Source organism: Equus przewalskii, chromosome 17, assembly GCF_037783145.1.
Source record: "Equus przewalskii isolate Varuska chromosome 17, EquPr2, whole genome shotgun sequence".
Classification (NCBI taxonomy): Eukaryota; Metazoa; Chordata; class Mammalia; order Perissodactyla; family Equidae; genus Equus; species Equus przewalskii.
Window position 1 is genome coordinate 79,473,070 of NC_091847.1, and position 23,371 is coordinate 79,496,440.

The window sequence follows — 23,371 nt, forward strand, 5'->3', positions numbered from 1 at the left end:
CTCTTTCAGAAAGCTGAACCCAGAGAAAATGAGATGGCAAATGGGGGGAGGGGGAGGAATTAGGAGAACAGCCGAGAAGGGCTTGCATCCAATGCAAGTCCCAGAAAGTAAGAACAGAGAAATGGAAGGTCGCTGAGCAGTACAGGGAACCCACGGGAGTCAGTGGGCACCAGCCAGAGCCCCCACCGACTGGAGCCTACCAGAGGGTGGCGCTCCAGGGACGCGCAGGACCCAAGGACTGTGGGATGTGTTTGAGTATTTGAAAAAACTAGTATGAAGTTGGAAAGATCTGCTGAAGTGTTTACAAAAAAAAAAATGAATAGTAATAGATCCATAGGAAACTACAAAAATAAAAAGTTAAGACAATTATTAACTCCAGAAAAAGCAAAACATTACGCAATTTAACCTGGTAGTAAAGAGACATGATGACCAATTTAAGCCCCAACTGTGATATCACCGTGTCAGGAGGATGGCGGAGAGAAAGGCAGAGAGGAGGGAACTGAAATCCTCACCTTCCAGGAAGCCAAGATCAGGTCCAAAACGGATAACTAACATGTAGTAATATAAGCATACTATTTAGAAATCTGGAATAAATGCAGAAGAAGCAACCGTCGTGTTCTAACTGGGGGCCTAGGGAGAGCAGAGAGAAATGGAGCAGGAAATTAATGTTTTTCCTCGTGAGCCTTTTGACACCTGTTGATTTCTCAGCTATGTGCATGTATGTCTTGCACAGAATAAATTTTCAAAGAAAAGGAAAGAGACTAGAGTGATGCATGAGAAGGTGCTGTGGCAGGCTCGGATGGTGAGATCCCAGGCATTGTTCTGCCCTCCTTCTCCTTTTTCACATTTTCTAAACTTTCTGTAATAAGAAGGTAATATGCTTGTAATGGAAAAGTCCCAATAAATATTTTTACAGAACATACTTACAAATATTTATGCCAAAGTGAGGGTCCCCAAATGTGGATATGCATAGAAATTCCCCGAGGAGTTACTTAGAATGCAGGAGCCAGGCTCATCCTCTGAGATTTGGGGCCTTTATAGGTGCCTTAAATACACCGGAAAAGCCACAGTGCTCCCCTCCTCAAATAACTCAAAATTTAAAGCAAAATGGAAATTGGAATGTTCCAATTATAATTGGATAATTACGTATTATCCCATACATAATACACTTACAATGGATACGAAGTTTAAGTGGTGTCTTTCCGGGTTGAACTATTTTCCGTCTGTGTGTGTGTTCCTGCACAGGCCTCTGCATGGCAGTACTCTTGGCAGGTGCCAGCCTGCCTCCTGGCTCACGCAGCCCTGGTCAGAGCTGGGGAACAGAGATGTGTGTCTGCAGCACACTCCCCAGGTGACGTGGGAGCCACTGCTCCAGGACGGCATTCCCCAGGGCCGAGTCTCCCAGTCCAGGTACCCCCCAAGTCCGTGCTAGGCCCAGTTCCTCCTTCCGCTCACAACATCTGGGGCCACTCCGCGAGCAAGAGACTCCTGGAGCTCTCCCAGAAAGCAGGATTTGGTCGAGAGCAGCAGCAGCAGCTAGTGAATTCAACTAAAGGAGTGGAGCCGATCCCGTCAGGCAGTGCGAGTGCAGCCCCACAAGGTGTTCAACCTCACTCACGCCCCACACCCCGTGGTGAAGAGGGCTTCTCACAGCCACAAGGTGGCTGGAGTTCAAGGTCCCTCATAACCCTAGAAGGGCGGTTGCCTAGAGCAATTTTGCCCTCCCTTTCCCCAACCCCACCGCCCCCCACCCTCACCCCTCACCCCGGGGACATTTAACCAGGTTTAGAGACATTTTTGTTTGTTACAACTGGGGCTAGGGGCTGGGATCGCACTGGCATCTAGTGCGTAGAAGCCAGAAATGCTGCTAAAAATCCTAGGATGCACAGAACAGCCACTCCTACGCACTCCAATAAAGTGTTACCTGATCCAAGATGTCAACAGTGCCCAGACGGACAGACCACGTGCTAGAACCTGTGCTACAGTTACTCAAATGAGATAAAAAGATAAGCCATCCTCTTCTTTTACCGCAATAAAGCTCTATTATCTAAAAATACTTGGCTTGATAGATTGTGTTCCGGGCCACATGCAGAAGTTGGGACCATTTGTAGAAGTTGCGTTTGCAGGAACTGGTCAACTCTTCCCAAGTAAGATCAAAGCGCGCCATCACCCCCCTCTCCTTGGCAGCCGCAGGTGAAATCTCATAAAAGATGCTCTGCACAATATGCTTGCACTTTTAAGTCTTATTTCCCAGCAGAAGCCGGAGATGGTAAAAAATAAAATCTGTGTACAAAGCTAGTGAGAAAAACAATTTGACGAGTGAAGTCTAATGCTAAAAATAAAGTAAGAGGTGCTAGTTTCCTAGTATTAAGGAAAATCTAAGACGCCTTAAGGCAAGTTCAAGATATCCACATGATATTTGTGGGAATGAATGGATGTGACATTCAATCATGACGTGGTACCAGAAATAAAGGTCTGGCAGTGAGCTGGGGTAAGGTGCTTGTGAGCTTTTATTGCTGTTTAGACGTGGTGAGGCCAACCGATCGGGAGATGATTGCCGTTGAAAAGATAGTTTGTTCCTCAGAGTTCTCAAGAGGAGCAGGTATGCCAGGCCACACAGGGCCACAGGGAAGCCCCGGGGTCAGTCAGGAGGCAACCAGCCAGGGTGGGGAATGGGCAGGAGTCTTGATTGCGGCTTTCATGGGAAGGCCTGGCGCAGCAGGGTAAGCAGGCCTGCAGGTTTGTGATTGGCCAGTATGTACAACCTGAGCAGGCTCTGGGCATAGGGCTGTCCCTGGGCATCTGGTGCCTGCCCTGGGTGATTGGCGCAGGGCAATAGTGGCCCCCAGTGGGAGAGCCCGATAAAGGAGGCAGCTGGTCTGAGGGCTCTGGGTTGATCAGTGTGCATTGGAAAAGAACACTAGAGAGCGAGCTGTTCACTATTCCAGATTGTCTAACCCTGTGGGACAGTCCCTCCAGACTCAGCAAGGCCCCAGGTGACAAAACATCAGAACACAGAAAATAAAAGGTGTGGTTAACACACAAAAGGAAAGTCAGAATGAATAACAAACTATGTGAAGTGTGAAACAGTAAACTTCTTCCTGCTGAGTGCGCGTGGGTCCCTGAGAAGGAGACACATCCAAGAAAGGTGAATGGAGCCTGACGGGGGTCCTTTGGCCTCTGTAGGTGGGGCTTAATGCCTGTGGCTGCATCATATAATATGGGGGCAAAACCAAACGTGCACCCAAGTGCCCATCAACCCATGGATGGATAAACCAAATGTGGTCCACCCGCACAATGGAGCCCTACTCACCAGGAGAAAGGAGTGTTGTGATGCCTGCTATACCACGGTGAACCTGGGAAACATCCTCCTGTGTCAGAGAAGCCAGATACAAAGGCTCACGTATTGTGTGACTCCATTTATGTGAAATGCCCAGAATAGGCAGATCTGTAGAGACAGAAAGTAGATTCGTGGTTGCCAGGAGCTGAGGGGAATGGGGAATGGTTGTTGATGGTACAAAGTTCCTTTCTGGGGTGATGGAAATGTTCTAAAATTAGATAGTAGTGGTAGTTGTATAAGTCTGTGAATTTACTAAAAATACCATTCAATTGTACACTTTAAAAGGGTGAACGTTATGGTATATGAATTATATCTTAATAAAGCTGTTATGAGAAAAAAACAACAGGCTGTGCAAGGGCCTCCGAAGACAAGAGCACTGAATCTACGGAGTGACGGGGCCCAGCGCTGGCAGCGGCCACGGGAAGGGCCTGCCCCCAGATACCTTCGCCACAGTCCGGCTTGGTTAATTGTATTCTAGCCTAAGCTATTCATGACTTTGAGACCCCTATTAACATGCAGATGCTCCTGGAGAATTTTGAGATAGCCATCTCTCCTGCAGGTGGAGGATACCCTGCCGAGGAAGCTGCTGGCCCTCCGCCTTCAAATGTGTTGGTGCAGGTACCGCAAAAACCCCTCTGAGTCTCAGCTCGGCCCTCAGCCGCATGTGTGCATATGTGTGAGTGTGTGTGGTGAGGGCGGGGTGTGGGATGCTCCTGACGCCTAAGAGGCTGACGGCAGGCGAGAGCAGGTGAGGGTGGAGGCTGTCCCAATCTGGGTCAGAGAGAGGACGGGGAGTGAGGAGGCCCAGAAGGCGAAGGCAGCGAGGCAGAGACAAACCTGCCCCCACACTGAGATCCCAGCTCTCTCCGCCACTCTGCAGTCCCTGAGGTGACAGGCGGCCACTCACGTCAGGAGGGGACTAGAGTACAGATGGGAAAAGACCTCGAGCAGGTGGACAAAAGAGCAGGACAGGATGTGAAAGAATCGACGGGCACAGAGTCACAGACCAAGAGGCACGGCGGGGCCCAGGGGCTTCACACCCTGGAAGAAGAGGACGCTCAGGATGTGGCACCAGGACGAGGACGGTGAGCCCGAGTCTCCCTGATCTCAGGCAGCTGACTGTGACTGGGTTCTGCTCACACTGAACACAGGTGGCGTGAGCCCTCACTGGCCTCGGGAGGAGGGTTTGCTGACGATCAGGAAATGTCACTGCAGGTCTGCCTGGCACAGGCCCCGTGCAGGCCCTGCGCTCACAGAGATTGAGACTGGGTTCCTGAACAGAGTTGCGGGGAGGCAGTTAAACCAGAGTCAGAAAGAAAGCAGAAGATGCTCCTATGGTCCCTGCCAGAGAAAGACATTCTCCTTTTAGACATGGTGGGGCAGCAGGAATTCAGAGACTCGGTTGCAGGGGGGCGGGACATAAACCGCATCACCACCTCCTATTTTGTGAGCAGATGTTATCCCACGGGGCTGGAGAAACGACGTGTAGGAAGGGCAAGAGGAAGCCGCGTGTCAGGAGAAGCTGCTGTTTGGGGAAGCAGGGAAGTCATCCTGCACCAGTGGCTCTCAAACTCGAGCGAGCATCGGACTCACCCGGAAGAGATCACTGGGCCCAGGGCATCTCCTTCAGGAGGTCTGGGGCAAAGTCCCCAGGCAACACTGACGCAGATACTGTCAATCCCGCAGCAGATTTCCAGATAAACAATCTCACCTAAAAGAAGGCCCAGGGTCGAACAGGCTGGCCAGGGAGAGACTCCACTGAAAACCCCAAGTAGCAGAATGACAACAGCACCCAACATTGAGTTACTATGCACCTGCAGTGTGCTGAGCACACTCTACACACTTTATGATTTATCTCACTGAAACCGCACAACAACGCTACGCAGGGGGTGCTATCCGTACCCTTGTTGATGCGGAAGGGAAGACAAGTAACCAGGTGGCGCCAAGATTCGAGTCCACCTCAAGTGCTTCACGGCTGTGGCCTGCTGCAGGCAAAGGAAGCCAAACCCACCAGGAACAGGGACCTGGAATTTTCTTTCCCTCCTGAATCCTCCTGCCAGGCCTTCAGGTAAGCACCTCAACTTTTTTGCAAGCTAGTCTTTTTGGGAGAGAAATAGGCGAATAGGGAAGTGGATTAGTCTGCTGGGCTGCCCAAATAAACTGCCACAGACTGGGTGGTTTAAAGCACAGCGATGTGTTGCTTCAGAGTTCTGGAGGCTGGAAGTCCGAGATTGATGTGTTGGTGGGGTTGGATCCTTCTGCTGGCTGGGAGGGAGAATCTGTTCCCTGCCTCCTGCCGAGCTTCTGCTGGTTTGCTGGCCGTGCTTGGCATTCTTGGCTGATAGACACATCACCCCGATCTCTGCCTGCATGTTCACATGGTGTTCTCCCCATGTGCACGTCTGTCTCCAAAGGTCCCCTTTCCATAAGGACACAGTCACACTGGATCAGGGGCCACCGTACTCCTGTGTGACCTCATCTTAACGAATTACATCTGCAACGACCCTGATTCCAAATGAGGCCACATTATGAGGTCCTAAGGGTTAGGACTTCCACATATGAATTTGGCAGAGCGGATACAATGCAACCCATAAGCAGCAGCAAAAATCTTCCTGGAACTAATTCCAAATGCTAGATCATAAAGATATCAAAAAATACTCCCTGGACAGGGCCAAGCTGCCATGCTGTATACACTAAACAAGAAGCTCCACTTCATCCACGACTTTAGAAACCGCCACCTACGATGTCAGATCAACTAGGAAAAAGTGGGAGTGCGTTAAGGGAATTTCATAATGAGAATTCTTTTTTTCCTAACACTTTACTTCCACTTTAATGTTTCCCTTTCAGATGTATCTACCATCCAATTATAAAGAAGAAATGCAGCAAGTCAGGTGAAAATGGTCTTGGGTACCTGCCACTCCCAGTGTGTGAACCTCTCCTGTTTGAACAGCATTTGAATAAAAGCCATGCTCGTTTTTGGAGAGCAGGTAGAATTAGAGAAGACGGATGTCATGATTTCTCTGAACAAAGGTCTGAGAAGTAAGGCAAAGAGAGCTGCTGTTCTTTATCAAACTGCCCAGGAAAGACGTAGTAATCTACTGATCTCATCATGAGATTGTCCCACTTCCTTCCAACACTCAGTGTGGGATGGGCCTGTAGGGGAGGAAAAATTTTCTTCTACTCTTCTAGGTTCTTTTGGCTGATCTAATAATTAAGTTGACATAATACAGATTAACGAGAGAAAAACAAATTTAATTATGTACATATGGGAGCCCATAAAAATATGAGATCCATGGTCCAGTGGAGCATGCCATCCTGAGCTAAACAATGGGATAGGGGTCTGGGGCTTCAAAGGGGGAGGGCAATTCACAGGACAATAAGGAGAGCTGATATTTGGTATTTGCAAGTTTGCCCTGCCATACAGATAGGTCTTTCAGATAAACTTATCTCCAGGAATAGTTCTCTCTGAGGCCCACTATCTAAATCCTTTTAGGCAGTTAAGGGAGAGGCAAAAGTTTTACTTGAGTCTGCTGGATCTTGATTGCCTTCAACTCAAAACAATCCATGTGCCAAGGTGGCATATTTTGGGGTCACATATTCTGTTCCCTTTCAGGACAAATGTAGAAAAAAGCATTATCTGAATCCTACAAGAATTTCCTATGACTAGGAGTGGGAAGAAGAACCTTTCTTTGGGTACAGAATGCAGCATCCTAATTAATTGGGGAGGGAACAATGAGAACATTCTTGAGAATGCCAATTCACATCCAATGCAGAATTCAATTTGGTTTAATGTATATTATACTTGTTTAGAAAGGAGAAGAGAAAGAGACTTGGGTTCCAGGCTTTGCTATAAATACCTCATTCACTCTCCTTTATTCACTGTTTCTTGGATTCCTGAGTTGTGCCAGGTGTTGTGAAAGCAATGAGTTAGAGTCAGATGTAACCAGCTCCTCCTCTCGTGGAGCTCTGCGACCTTGAAGAAGTACTTTTCTTCATGCATTAGTTTCTCCATCAGTAATATGAAAATAGAAAATTGAATTTCCCCAAGGAATTCAATTCAGTTCAACCAACATCTACCCAGCCCTTAGCTTGGTGCCAGACACTGTGTTTGGGGCCAGAAGGCTAGCGAGCAAGAAAGGGGGATGGGATCTATGGTGAGTTAGATGGGACCTGCCTCGGAGCAACAGAAATCGGATGGGAAGGCAGACATGTAAACGGCTGAGAGCAGAGCTCAGCAGAGGCACAGCCACGGAGCAAAGGAGGGACTTACTCTGAGTGCTGACCGGGAGCAAGACAGGCCCCAGGGAGTGACGTGCACCTTCATGCTGGGCCTTGAAGGGAGAGATGCTTTCTCTGGTAATGGCTTCAAACTCTAAAGTGAAAAGTTATTGCCAATTAAAGAAAAAACACCAACCTGCCCAAAATGAACCCCAAAAGAGAAATCCTGATCTCTCCAACCCCAGCCTTTCCAGCGACAATTTCTTTTGACAATAATTGAAACAACATCCCCCAGCATCTTAAAGAACCTAGAAGAGAGCTCTGCCCTACGGGGTGCCGCAGGTGAACATTTGCATGTGTCAGAGCGAGGAGCGTTTCCACCGGGCCCCTGTCCTCCAGAGACCTTGCAAGTCTGGCAGAATTTCGGCAGAAGATGAGATGAAAAACGCATGCACGCTTCCATTGTGTGTGTGTGTGTGTGTGTGTGTGTGTGAGATCACGTGCAAGCACAGTCTGTGATCTGTGGGTTTAAGACGTTGGTGGTGAAGCAATGATGGGGAAAGGTGGGGAGGAGAGAAAGGAACATGGGGAGATATTTAGATCTAAATGTAACCTTTCAATTACTTTTTGCTAAAGCCATTCCCATCCAGCTACTGAATGACATGGCTACTCTTGGGTTACGCCTTTAAAGAATTTTTTGATTGAAAATGTATATTCTTTTCAAGAATAAGGGAAAAGCCACCTATTCAGATGCATGGCGTCAAGGCTTTAGGGCAGAAGGCACAGCCGGCCAGGCCTCATTGGTAGGAACGTGTCAGGGAAAGCTCTGTCCTGGTCAGCCTCGCTCCTCCGCAGCCTTGGTGACTTTGGTGGGGATGACGCTCCGAGGGTTTTCTCTCTCGAGGAAGAGCCACAAAAGCTACAAACGAAGCGAGTCTCCGACTCAGACTGGCGAACACCCGGTAGGAAGGACCCCCAGCTTGATTCATGGGGAATAACGGGGAATTACTCTTCGGCATTTGTGAAAGGTGAGCCCTGGCAACGGGCACAGGCTCAGCGGCACCAATCTCCCTGCCTCTGCGGGTGTCCTGCTCCAGCACGGGCTCCAGAGGCTGAGATGTGGAATCAGAGCCACAACCCTCTATTCCAAGCCGTTCTCCGGAGGGGAGAGGTCGGGGAGAAGGATGGGGATGTTCAGCCAGGTGACAGACACAGCGAGGATGCAGGCCACCCTCTGCTCCCAAGCTCCCCGATGGGGCCAGGCACGGGCACCAGGTGTGCCCCCAACACTCAAGGCATGTTCTTTCTCCCCGCTGTCCTGAAGACTTTTTCCTACTTGGCATCTATCTTTAAAGCTCTTTTTCCCCTATCATGGATGCTTGGGTCAAAAGTTCATTCAGTCCACTTTCAAAAAGACCTCCGTGGTGGCCCTGTCCATAGCTGACACAGGGCCAGCTGCTCACCTGGCAACCACAGTGTGAGAAAGGCAGGAGTGGGGAGGGTATGGGACAGGGGAGGGAAACGCACGGCTTCCCCACAGCGGGGCCAGATGCCCAGGGCCAGGGCCCGCCTCCTCGCCACACTCCAGCATCACTCCATGCGGGCGCCTAGAAGGGGACACGCTGCCTCCACCTGCAGTCGGGGAGGCTCCTTGGTCCTAATGTTGCTGTTTCTCTTTCCTTTCTGCCTGAGGGTTTGTGTGTGTGTGTGTGAGAGAGAGAGACGCCCCACGCAACTCAAGAAACAACTGACGGGACAAGAACAGTCTTTCTAGAAACATTTCTTTCTAGCCCAGAAGAGAACTCACGCACGTATAAAAGAAATGGGCATTTCTATCCCTCAGATGTGTATTTCTCAATTATGTTATGAAGAATTGAGAGTAGAAGATAAAACAGAATGTGCACATTCCCATTTCTTTTCCACCTGAGGTGCCCACTGGCTGTGAGAAGGCGGGCCTGCCGCTTCCCCGAGCCCGTGACTCATTTCCCCATCACGTCTCTGCTCATACTTCGTGCACGTGTATTTTCTTTATGGAAACCATCATTTCTACACACAGCAAAATATCTATGTTTGGTTCTCTCTCAGGTCACGATTTTTTTTCTAAATATTGAAAAATAGCCTTATCAGAAAAAAAGATGATTTGTTTATTGGATGAAAAAATCAATTTTTCAAGTGTAAAATAAGTTATAGTACAAAAAGAGTTATTTGGAGAAAACAGAATTATCAAATCTAGATTTGCATAACACACTTTCTACTGCAGCGTACTCAGAAGAGAGAGATGAAATAAGGAAAGGCATCACGCTAACTGAAACTTTCTCTGGGAAAATATTTTCCTGCTCTGGAAGAATTTTGACAAACAGCATTTCAGAGGTAAGACTGAACCACATCATAGGTCAAAAACAATTAAACATCCACAATTTCATACGACTGAAGGCGAGCGAGTTTTGCCACTCCAAAATATACCGCTTTGGCGTGAGGACTATTTTGATTTGCTAAATGCAATCAAAAGCCCAGCAGATTCAGGAAAGCTCTTTGCCTCCCCTCAACTGCCTATATTAACACTGGAAGGGGGCGTGTACCAGGAAGACAGCCGTACCCCGAGAAACCGCCTGCCCAGAGACACTCGTCTCCAACAGCAGCTCTGCCTCTCCACATCTTCATGGGGCTCCCGTTTGTACCTAACTTTGCTTATGTTTTCTCCTGTTAATCTGTCTTATATCAATTTCATTATATGACAAGCCAAAGAACCTGGAAGGGAAGAAGGGAAAAGCTTTCTGCCCCTAAAAAATCTAATACAAGAGGACCAAGAAAAGTGTCATTACTTTTCTGCTTAGTTATAATAAAAGTTCTGCTCAGATGGTACATTTAAGATGGGTGAATTCATAATTCATTGTAAATTATATCTCAATGTTATAAATTGAATGTTTGTGTTCCCCCAAAATTCATGTTGAAACCCTACGCTTCGATGTGGCCTTTGGCGGGTAACTGGGCTTAGGTGAGGCCATGAGGGTGGCTCCTCATGGATGGGATTAGTGCCCTAATCAGAGTGAGGAGAGAGCTAGCTCCTGTCTGCTCTCTGCCATGAGAGTGTACAAGGAGAAGGTGACCGCCTGCAAGCGGAAGAGAGCCTTCACCAGAAGCCAGCCACGCCTCCCCCAGCCGCGGACGGCCAGCCTCCAAAACTCGAGAACTAAGCTTCTGTTGTTTATAAGCCACAGTCCGTGGTACTTTGTTATAGCAGCCCGAATAGACCAAGACATCCAATAGAGCTGTTACAAGTTCTACCTGAGTCCTCTATTCATGACTCCCTGTACTTTCCAAACACTCATCCCCTATTTATCGGTGGGAGATCTCATTGAGGTTGCGCGAAGCTCGATCCAGCTTCCAGCTGGAAGCCTCATCCAGCTTGTCCAGAGGAGGGGAGAGCCCAGGCCACACAGAGAAGCCCAGACCTTGCTCTTCTTGGCTCGGTCCCCTGGTTCACAAGACTTGGGTATAAAAGGGACCAATCTATTCCCAGTGTTGGCAGTTCTCCGAGGTAGGAGGATAATGAAACCAAGGCCACAGAAGTCTGTAGAAAAAGAGCCAGAAACTAAAGTCCACTGCCTCAACTGCTTCTTTCTCCACAGCAGAGTTAACCATTAATTTGAGGCGCAAACAAGGACTTCGTCCTTTCCTCTGATGCTTCCCTCTTCTGCTGGGGCACAGCTGCTCCTCCCCACCCCGCCTCCCGGCCCGCCGTGGGCAGGAATCAGACAGCAGCCTCTGTCTGGGAGTCCAGCTCAACTCAAACGTCGGTGCCGGGAGACAGAAGAGAAGTTTTAGCAGCAACATTCTGACAGGCAGCCGATCCGCCAACCCCGCAGGAAACCCTGTAAAGAGGCGCCACTCAAACTTGAATGCGCACCTGAATCCCCGGCCAGGGGGCCTGATTAGAATGCAGACCCAACTCTTGGGGCTCAGCGGGCTCTGAGATTCCGCGTGGCCGACAAGTGCTCAAGAAACACCGGTGCCACAGTGCAGGGCTCACACTCAGTTGCAAAGTTCTGGAGCAACGCTGTTCAACGGAAATATAAAACAAGGCAAAAATGAGAGCCACAGATATAATTTTAAATTTTCTGGGAGCTACAATAAAAAGAAACCGATAAAATTAATTTTAATAATACATTTTTATTTAACCCAATAATTCAAAATATCATTTCAATATGTAACTAATATAAGAATTTATTTCTGAGGTATTTTACATCCTTTTTTCATACTAAGTATTGGAAATCTGGTGTGTACTGAACACTTACAGTACATCTCCATTCCAACTAGGCACGTTTCAAGGGCCTGGGAGCCCTGTGCCCAGCGGCTGCTGCACAGGACAGCACAGCCCGAGGGGCTCCTCAAGCAGCTCTGTAAAGCCCAGCCAGGCACACCCCAGCAGCCGACATGAAGGGGATTCATTCTCCTCATTCCACTGTATTCTTTCCAGGTGAGAGGGCTGCTAAGAGGTCACGGAGACTCAGAAATCAGACAAGAAATGCCTTCTGAGGTCTACTGATCAGAAACAGGGAGAAACAAGATTCCAAGAGAGGAAGGGGGGCATTACAATGGGGAGCCTTCTAACAGGAATCCAGCAAGCACCTCAGAAAGTGAGGGCTGGCCAGGTCTGGCGGGCAGGAGGCCAGGAAGGGGCCCCCGAGCTGCGCAGCTGCTTCTCCATCCCTGCCCCCCTGCTAGAGGACAAGCCCCAGACCCTGGGGTACAGCCAAACTGGCCCATCCTGTGGTTGAAGGTAGTTTCAAAAACGAAGTCAAAAAGGGAAAGAAGGGATAAGATCAAAAGAAAAAAGTGAAGTGGGACAAGCAGGAGATGCAAGAATCCCAAGGAAGAGAAAAACTCTTCTCAACACAGCACCTCCACTTGCCGGCTCCCTTCCTCGCTCTCAGTGCCCAGCTACAGGCAAGAAGATAAATTCTGGAGACCCGTTTTTCCCCCTCTTAGCCTGGAGACAGGGGGAGGCTTGAGGCCACAGCATTTAGCCATAAATCCAGCAGGAGAGGATCGCCCCTGGCTCCTCCGAAGAACTCGCTCACGGAAGTGGTAGGACGGGAGGACCGCTGACTTCAGACTTCCTGCAAGGCGGGAATTCTCCCAGAAACAATTTTCCCCTGAAAACTGCCAGAGTTCACTACCTCAATAAGATGTCTTTTCCATTTTTAAGAAATATTACAGGGGCCGGCCCGGTGGCGCAGCTGTTGAGTTCGCATGTTCCGCTCTGGCGGCCTGGGGTTTGCAAGTTTCGATCCTGGGTGCGGACCTACGCGCTGCTTGTCAAGCCATGCTGTGGCAGGCGTCCCACATAAAATAGAGGACGGTGGGCACAGATGTTAGCTCAGGGCCAATCTCCCCCCCTCCCCGAAAAAAAGAAAGAAAGAAATATTACCAAGTTATTTATATCAGGTTGAAGTTTACCTCCATTTACCATTCGTTTACTAACCCAAGCCCTATTTTCTGGAACGACATGAGGTACACGTTATCCCTGTTCTTTACGTAATTGGAGCCCTCTGTTCTGGCATACTTATCCTAGACCCCTTCCTGTTCAAATCTGCCAACATCTTTATGTCAATTTGAGACCAATATACATAGTATCATAATTATTCAGGAAGATGATCAGTGAAATAAATCGTAGTGCATCCCTACAATGGATTATATGCAGCCATTAAAAAATGATGTTGGAGATGTAGATTTATTGATGTTGAAAGATTTCCACCAGATGTTAAATGATTAAACGGCAGCCTAGAAAACCATGTGCATAGTAGGATCCCATTTAAAAAATATGTAAGTATAGACAGATACTTTTCTAGAGAAAAGTCTAGAGGAATACACACTAAACTGTCACAGAGGTTATTGATGGGTGCAGGCATTATAGATATTTTTGTCTTTTTGTTTAAGTACATTTTCTAATTCTTTAATAAGAACAGCGGTGCTTGTATAATACAGTTAAGTAATGTTTTATATAAATAAATTATAACCAGTCTTCATAGCAGATAAGGACCAATGACAAATCATTCATTCATTCATTCATTCAGTGAATGAGGGCCTACTATACGCCACACACTGCTCTAGGAGCTGGGGTGCAGCAGTGAACAGGACAGACAGAAATCCCTGCTCTTGTGGAACTCACATTCCAACGAAGATGGACGTTTAAAAAATAAGGAAAATACGTAGTCTGTCAGTAGTGACAGGTGGAAAGGAGAGAAACACAAAGCAGGGAGAGGTTACCAAGGGATGCAGAAGGTTGAAACCTCAGAGAAAATTGTCAGGAAAGCCTCACCAAGCAGGTTCCATTTAAGTAAAGACCCCAAGTAGGAAGAGAGAGAAGCTCTCTCTAGGCATCTGTGGAAAGAGAGTCAGGGAGATTAGGTACAAAGACCCTGAGGCAGGAAGATGCCCCACATTTAAGAAATATGAAGGAGCCCAGCAGGGCTGGAGTGGAGGGAGTGGCAGAGGAGACAGGGTCAAAGGGGAGACAAAGGCAGGGTGCCAGGGCTTTGCATCCCCCTAAGATGCAGCCCAGGGAGGTTTCTGAGCACAGGACTCACATGGTCTAACTTATGTCTTAACAGAATCACCTGGTTGCCACGTTGAGAATAAACTGAAGGGGGCAAGCCTAAAAGCAGGGTGACCCAGTGGCCACTGGAAGAATCCAAGTGAGAGATGACAGTGGCTTGGAAAGTGTGGCAACCAGTGGAGGTGGGTCATCAGAATTAACGAATCGTTCCCAAAAGGTAAATGAAGAAAGAGTTTCAAGATGGAAAAAGCGGTCAACTGTCAACTGTCAAGTGCTGCTGCTAGGAGAAGCAAAGCGAGGAGCAAGGGCTGACCTGGGGATTTAGCAACACAGTGGTGTAGATGACCTTGACAAGAGCAGTTCTGGTGGAGCTGAGGAGGCTGGAAGCAGTGGTAAAACTCATAGGAGTAGGTTCAAGAGAGAATGGAGATAGACTGGAGACAGCAAGCACATACAACTCCTTCCAGGAGCTCTGTTCTAAGGAGAAGAAAAACGGAACAATAGTTAGAAATGAGGATTCAAGAGAGGGTTTCGTTTTGTCTTTTGTAAGATGTGAAACATAAGAGCATGTTTGGATGTGAGTGGAAACGATCCAGTAGACAAGGAAACACAACACGAAGAGAAGGCGAAATCACTGGAGCAGCATCCTTGGGTCAATGAACAGGTGTGGGGTCCACACACAAGGGGAGGGCAGCCCTTTCTAGGAGCACAGAGGCACCTCCCCAGCACCCAGAAGGAAGGGGAGTGAACAGGAACAGGTGCACCTACGAGTAGCGTCGTAGGAGCGTGCGGGACTTGTCTCTGAGGGCTTTCATTTTCTCAGTGAAATAGAGGCACGGACACCTGCTGGAGGTGAAGATGAGGGCTGAGGTGAGGAGGCAGGAGAGAGGAGCAAGCTCAGACTGGTCACCCAGGAAAGGGAGAGGAGGAAGGGGATTCCTCACTTCCTTGCACACGAAGGGCATGTTGACATTGGTGACCGTGAAGCCATGCTGAGGACCTCTGATTCATAACTCCATTTTTAAGAATAACTAGGAATCAATGGAAACACTGCCTTCACTACTAAAATCAGAGGACCCTAGACTTTTCAAACTGGAAAATACTTTAAATACCATCATTCAACTTCCGTCCTTCGCAGAGAAAGAAATAGGAGACCCGGGACGTTCAGACGTTTTCTAAGCATCATCCCCCAAAAGTTAGTGGCTAAACCCAGATCTTTACTGTAGGGAAGAGAATGACTCCTTGGTAGGACTGTCCCCAAGTGCAGAACAGGCACCAACAGCTGGAATTTAGAGATGCCAGCTAAGTGTGAAACCTTCTTACTAGAGATGTACGATAGTGGGGCGGCCTCCCTGAGGCAGCGAGGGCAGAGGAAGGCCTCCAGCCTAGCGAGGGATGGTTCCTGCAGTGCAGAGCCCATAGAATTATCCTCCCAATTCTGATTTTCTACACTTCAAATGGAGTGTTCAAGAATGTCGTGAATAGGCTCCTGAAATAAGAAGCCCAGGGGCAGTGTTAGGACTAGTAGAGGAACTCAGGCCCACAGCTCACTGCGAGTCCTCCTGCTGTACCCTCTGCACTTACAGCTTGTGAAGCATCAGAGCCGACTGAAGTTCCGCGCTTCCCCAGCCACCCTGTCTAAAACAAGTCGCCAGAGGAAGCGTTAGGAGACCTAAGGATCTTGGATAATAAAGAAAACAGACAATTAGTCCTTGAATAATTGATGAACTTGGGCTCCCAGTCTATTCCGACAAACATTCTTAATGGTACTAAAGCTAATCCGGACATCTTCCCAGTGCCAACCAGTGAGTGAACGACAAGTGTGCTCCGAAGGAAACACTGCACAGCAATGATGAGTAAGTCGCTATTCCCGTAAATAGGAATTGCCACAGCAGAGACGGCGCCTTTAAAACATAACCTGGGAAAGTATTTTGCAGTCTAGTTTGCTCAGCGCCATGATCGTACCTTTTTTCTAAGCATATTTGGAAAAGGATCCAGGATGGCAGGGACAGACAGAACACGTCCACTGGTAACTGCCAAGTGTCCCTCGTGGCTCTCGGATTCGGCCGGTAGAGAAACAAGGAACACTGTCGGTTTACTACTTAGACAGTCAGCAAAAGAACGAGGAGCAAGGGTGCTGGCTCCCCACGCTCTTTGTCCCACAGGACCACCCTGAAACAAAAGGGGCAGATAACTACCACACGGCTGACAGCACACAGCTGAGCAGCTTCATGGCCTGCGGCTACACTCTAGAGGTAGGACAGGCCCAGACCTTGTCAGAAGCCAGGCAGCATGAGAAGAGGTCTCAAATGGCTCCCGGGAAGACCCAGAGGCCTGTGGGAAATGGCCCTAAGCCTTTCCTGTTCAGAGACCATCTCAGGGCCCATGTAGAGACATGCACAGATGGCCAGGGCGCCGGGGCGGAGCCATCTCCCCACACCGTGGTGGACTTGAAGAGTCTCTTGGGAAAGATTATGAAAGAGAGGGAGGAACGACAGGCAGAAGGCAGTAAAAATAGCCAAAAGAGCTCTGATTAGGAAGCTGAGTCACCGATCAGTCGGCAAGAGAAAGACGTCACACAGGCAGGGTTGGTTCGTTGAGATGAAACCATCACAGCTCATGAAAAGCCCAGCGGACACAACATGATGGGAGAGTGCAGGGCACCCCAGCACACAGATCTGGAAACACCACTTTAGATCAACAAAACCAAAAGCAGAAGCATTCAAGCTTTCAGAACAAAGAATTTTTAAAGGCTAACAAACAAAATGGCAAAATCCTTTGAGAAAACTTTTGTGTTGGGTCACATGAAGATGCACTTGCCAAGTTCCCCTCACAGCTTGGTGCCCTCCAATCATGGTGCTCAACAGACTTTGTTAAAACTTCGATCTTCCTCGTCCTAAAGACCCAATGCTGGAACCAGGCAGCATAAGGAGGGAAAAGTGCGATGTGAAAAAGAGGGATCCCAAAGAGTTGTTTGCTTAGCACTTTGGACTTCATAGTGAAGGCATTATTTTCAAAACAAAAATAAAACTTGTTAGAATTCTAGATTTGGAAAGAATCTTGGAGATTATGTAATCCAAAGTTTTTTTCAAACACTTCTAATTTTTAGCTCCAGAACTCGTTATTCACACACAAGCCCATGAAAAGGGAAGGGGATCACGGAGCCAGCAGCCCAGGGGCTCCACCAATTGCTCTTCCCACCCGCCACTCTGAGGAGCCTTGAGGACACTCACCGAGCAAAGGCTGGACACCACTAATCTAGCCCGATTCTCTTAGTCTACAGATGATGAGTGAAGGTTCAGAAGGGAGGCTGTTTTTCCAAGGTCCAACTTCTAGTTTAGAGAAGCGGCTCAGAGTCCTGAGCATTTTGTCACACTACAGCACCCTTTCTAGACTACTCGTTTCTAAATCGTTACACGTTTGGGTTTACATACCAGATTGCACCAGTAAGAAACTGTTCCAAAGCAAAACTGAGACTTAGAATTCTACTATTCTGAGACTGAAATTATGCCTTTAAAAATCACTTGTTTGTTTTCTCCCAGACTAGTTCAATGGTACCAAGAACAGGTTCCATTCATAGTGATTTAAGCATTATTTTATCAGAAATTTAAGAATACGTGATTTTAATGTTTCGTTGCATTTTCTAGCAAGGTTTTTATTTAGTCTTAGACCCAAAACACTTCCCAAAGGAGAGTATCTTTAATTTGGTAATTTATGTCAACAAGAAAAGATGATTAATTAATATAAATCAGATTTACTGCCAACTTTTCAGGAATAAATTTATTTTGTCAAGTAGCCTGTTAATTAAACAGGAGTATAATAAGAGAAACAAATGATAATAATACAAATAAATTCTAGCCCCAAGGTTCTTATTATTTTTAGAGAGAAATGTTGTGAGCAAAAGCCATAAACAGAAAAACTTATACTTTCAATACCAAAGTTCAAATACAATTTTGGCACTGCTAGTCCATCAGTATATAAAAATTAAATAGGGCCGGCCCGGTGGCATAGTGGTTAAGTTCACGCGCTCTGCTTCAGTAACCCGTGTTGCACAAGTTTGGAGCCTGGGTGCAGACCTAGCATGGCTCATCAAGCCATGCTGTGGCGGTGTCCCACATAAAACAGAGGAAGATTGGCACAGACGTTAACTCACTGACAGTCTTCCTCAAGCAAAAAGAGCAAGATTGGCAACAGATCTTAGCTCAGGGTCAATCTTTCTCACCAGAAAAAAAAAAATTAAAAAGGACACTGGATACACTTTCTTAATGATTAATACTCTGCACATGTTTTGAGGGAAACAGAATATGTGTAAATGAAATGCTGACAATCTAGCATATGCTGTGACAAATGACTGTTAGACAAGATCATCAATTTTGAATATCAAGATATATTTGAAGGTTCCTTGTCTTGCCCCTATCCAAAGAAATCAGATGCATTATTTAGCTTGTTAGCATCATAGTGAGCAACGACTTATCGAGGTTGAGCTATATGCATTGGGCCACCATCGCAAGCAATAAGGTTTTCAAAGACAAGTCTTTATCCTAACATGGCTGGGTCTTCTTGAGGAGCACAGGACATAGAAAGATAATTAAAAGTCAGGCAAGCATATTCCGCATCAATTAGTGCTACAGCAATGAGTGTTGCCAAGGAAAACTGACTAAGGATTTCTGTGGAGAGGGAAGTCTTCCTGAGGGTAGGACGGCTTCAAAAGAAGGTGGCTCTTAGGCAAGCAGAGGCAGGGTCTTGGCAGTTGGCGTGATCACAGGTCCAGACAGGATGAGGGGTGTGTGCACAGAGTGTGTGGAGATAGTTGGCCTGGAAGAGCGGGGCTGTGAAGGGAAGAACATTTGTTGTTGATGATCAGACAATGAAATTTGGTTCAAACAGGTTATGAGAGACATTATGAGGAGCCTTAACAACCAAACCATGTTGGGGCTGTCCAAAGGGGGAATGGAAGGACACTAAACAAAGGAGGCTCAGATCCAAAATCATAAATTACTCTTGGCCAACTTTGGAATGTCTCAAGGTCAATCTGGCATGAGCACATGTAAAGGACCGATTTTAGGGAGGAGAGGTTACAAGCGGGGACACCAGTTAGGATACTACGGCACTAGTTTAGACACCAAGTGATGCAAACCTGGACACGGGGAGAAATCAAGATGATGGAAGATTCTAGTGTGGGTGACGGGGGTCTCTATATTTGCTGAAAGAAGGAGTGAACAAATGAACAAGGGCAAAAATTCAGGGGAAAGCTGGTTTAAAAGGGAAAGATGATAAGTTTGGATTTAGACAGCTAAATTGATAGCGATGGTCAAAGGTGGAGGTGGAGGTCCTCAGGCAGTGGTAGGAGCTGTGAGACTAAAGTCTGAGAGTCATGAGAGCTGTAGACACGGGTTTGGAGTTAATCTCCAGGGAGATCGATGTTTAACCCACGGCAGTAGACACATCCTTTGCTGGGAGCTCACATGCAGAGAAGAGCAACAGAGAAGGCTGAAGACTGAGTTTGAAACATGTTCAAACTTAGGGAGAAGATAGAGGAGTAGGAACTAACAAAGAACCCAGAAAAGACATAACCTGAGAATTAAGTGGAGAAGCAGGACAATGGAGAGGTTAAAGGGAATGACAGTGAAGGTCACTGATGGCCTGGAAAGAAGATTCAGGAAAACAACAATGTGAAGAAAGCTGCACGGCAGTGGGTTGAGGAGCAGTTGTGGGAAAAGCAAGCACAACCTTTCGCAGTAAGAAGAAACGACAGCAGGTGAGGGGGAAAGAAAGGAGGGAGGACTTTAGTCTTAACGAAACACCCCTGCTACAGAGGGTAAGTACGGGGGGCACCATATTTGGCCTCTTCGGACTGTGGAGGTGATATACGGTCTGGATCTTTAGATTTGATTTCTACTTCCTGTTTAGCAGGTGGCATGCACCTCTTTTGAGGAAGCGCCCTCTACTAATTCTTGATACATATTTTATTTCCTTAAATACTTTTTAACCCGGAGTATCTTCTCCAAGTCAGGATAAAATGATATATTTTGTTCCATCAAATGATGCTTTGTACTATGCAAGACGAAATGTAGGAGAATTTTTAAAAGCTATAAAGCAAAAGGCAAACATATTTCAGTGAACAGGATTTCAGTAACTGAATACATGCTAGAATATTTTGGAACTTGATTGGGTAAAAGCAACCCTGTCTGTTGGTTACCTATGTCCTGTTGTATTATGAAAATTGGCACTCCCTTATCAGGCTCCTTTTATCATCAGAAACTTCTTGCCCAAGCTCCTTGCCTGTCCCCATCCTCCTTCTCCACCCCTAACCTTTCTTCATTTTCCCCCCACTTCCTCCTAGACACTTATTGTAGGAATTGGTCTACATTGTTTTTATCTTGAGTCTTAACCAACTGCTATACTGCTTCTCACAGATCCCTGAGTCTCTTCAGATCTGCATTTCTTCTATTTCTGAACTTCTTCAGAAGACTGACATCAGTCAGTACTATTGACTGTGTGATTACGGGCAAGCGTGCTGTGCTAAGGGCTGGGGTTTCAGGAGCTAACGACAGAGACCCTGGAGCACACTGTCCAGAAGGTGGGACAAACAAGAAGTCGTCAGAATGCAGTGTGAAGGGGGAGTGTCCACCCACAGAACCTCACGAGGCCAGGGTCAGGGCGAGGGGCTGGCTCTCCTCAACACCTTCACTCCTAGGGGAGAGTCTGGGAAAATTATTTAAGCCCTTCTAGAACTGTAAATAAATTATAATACATCACATAGAGCTGTTCTCCAAAATCTGCCCTCATCTCTCTTCCTTGATCATTTATAGCTGGCTTCAAGATCAACTCTATGCCCTTAACTTCCTTATCTGCATCTTCAGAAGCTTGAGCCTCTCTTCAGAGGCCTAACTACAGCTACTGGTTGGCCATGCCAACTGGACACCCCTGCTTCCAACTTATACTTCACATATGAAAACTCACTGGCTCTCAGAAGCACCAAGTGTTGAGTGGCACTGCCCACTTCTGCCACTAGCACCACCATTCTTCCAGAAACCCAGGGGTGGAGCCTCTTTTGAGTCCTGCTCCTCCCTTGCCCCAATATCTAATCAGTCTGTTTCCTAGTCTTTTTGAATTCCCCCTTCCTTTGCGTTTTTACTGCTACGATTAGTTTCGACTTCATTAACTAGCCTAACCACTGCAGTGGCCTCCTCCTAACTCCCCTGTGTTACGAACCTCCATCTTTTGAACTTTGACACCAGATCAGTCTTCCTGGATTACAGCCAACCGTCGCTCCTTTGCCCACTGCCTATCCTAGGCTTCCGTGCTCGTGCTCTCACCCCACAGCTTCTCCACACACTAGTTCTCACCAGTCTCCTTCATACGTTTTATACTCGTCGTTGAACTGCTGCCCGTTCTCACACAATCCACGAGGTGCCCTGACTGCTTACACTGCTCCCTCCATCTGGAATACTTTCTCCATGTCTTTTTAAAGATTGGCACCTGAGCCAACACCTGTTGCCAATCTTCTTTATTTTCCCCTCTTCTTCTTCTTCTCCCCAAAGCCCCCCAGTACATAGTTGTATATTCTAGTTGTAGGTCCCTCTGATTCTGCTGTGTGGGACGCCGCCTCACCATGGCTTGATGAGTGGTGCTAGGTCCGCATCCAGGATCCAAACCGGAGAAACCCCAGGCCACCAAAGCAGAGTGCGCAAACAACCACTTGGCCACAGGGCCGCCCCCCTCTCCATTTCTGAATGTCCAGAACTGCCCATCCCTGGATGCCTTGTTTGGATGCACCCTCCTCTACAACACTCTCTCTCCTTTGGTTGGAAACCCTCTCTCCCTGGCACGAACTTATACAACATTTTACCACTCTTCTAAGCACGTGATGATGTCTGCCTTGTTGGTACAGTTACACGCTTTTCTCTCCTACCAAACGGCAAAGTCTTTGAGTGTAGAATCCAGCTGAGATTCATCCTTATGTCTCCCACTGTTCTAACACAAAGTGCTCAAAAACATAAATAAGTGCACAAGAAAGTGAACGGAAGGCTGGAAGGACAGAAGACTGAGAGATGCAAGAATAGAAACAGCAACAGAATACTCAGAATGCTGACAACAGGCATCTCTCCATCACAAGGATGCGAAGTAGGAAAAGTAACTGACTATAGTCACAACATGTTAGTTAAAGAGGAATTTTCCAGGAAGCCAGTTATGAGAAAGGAATAAATATGACCACCTTCATGCTCAGATCTACACATTGCTGACAGATATAAATTAATGCAAATATGTAGGTTTTTAAGCAATACAGGCTTTTTCTCTTTAAGAATTACTGTTAATGAGGCACAGGAAAGAGCAAGGAACTGGAGATATGCTACTGGAGAGTTAAGAAAATATATTCTCTTCTAAACTTAGTTTTTGTTTTCACTTGGCAATCCACAGGCTCTGAGCATCACCCCTTTAAAGATGTTGTCTCCACTCAAACATTTCACTAATTAGCTTGTCTCCTTAAGGCTACTCTCTTTTAAAAATCAAATCAAGAACTTAGCCAGTACAATCCCAAGTTTGTGGATTTGTGCAGATTTAGAAGTGTCCTTTAGTAAACAAGAACAGAAGAGTTTTAAATCAATTACCATATAAAAAAACTGAAGAAATGGACAGATTAATTTCAAGCATTAGTCTTCATACCTTGCCAATTTCAAAAGTAGAGAAACAGACGGATGGTCCTCAGGGCTGCCCGTTTCACTAGTACTGCGGCCTCTGCTTCTGGTCCAAAACGTTAATTGCTTTTAGAGAAGCCAAAGACAATCTTAGCATGTATTCTAAACATTCTTGGATGAGAGACCAAGGAAAACAAGTCCAAATGCCCCAAAAAACTAAAAAACAGTGAATATCTACAGAAGGGATGTGTGATCACAAGATTACGAGTTTTTCTCTGCGAATTTTGTCCTAGCCTCTTGGTATATCACAAAATCCCTCAGCAACAACACACAGTGCAGGAAATGAAAAGTTCCAATCTACATATTTTTTAAAAAGTAACAATTCACTTTCAAGGAGAGCAAGACAGGCACTTGGCAATGCCTTAAAGGAAAAGAGTGCTTCCTCAGGGTTTTTGTTTTTAACTTTCGTCACACAGCATGAAATTATTCTTCTATTTGTGAAACTAGGAAAATGAAGAGAGAAGGGGCTTCTGATTAAATGAAATAGAAATTGCCTTGGAAGCCCTCCATTATAGCAGATAATTTCAAATGCAACTTCTGGTTGGATTTCAAGGT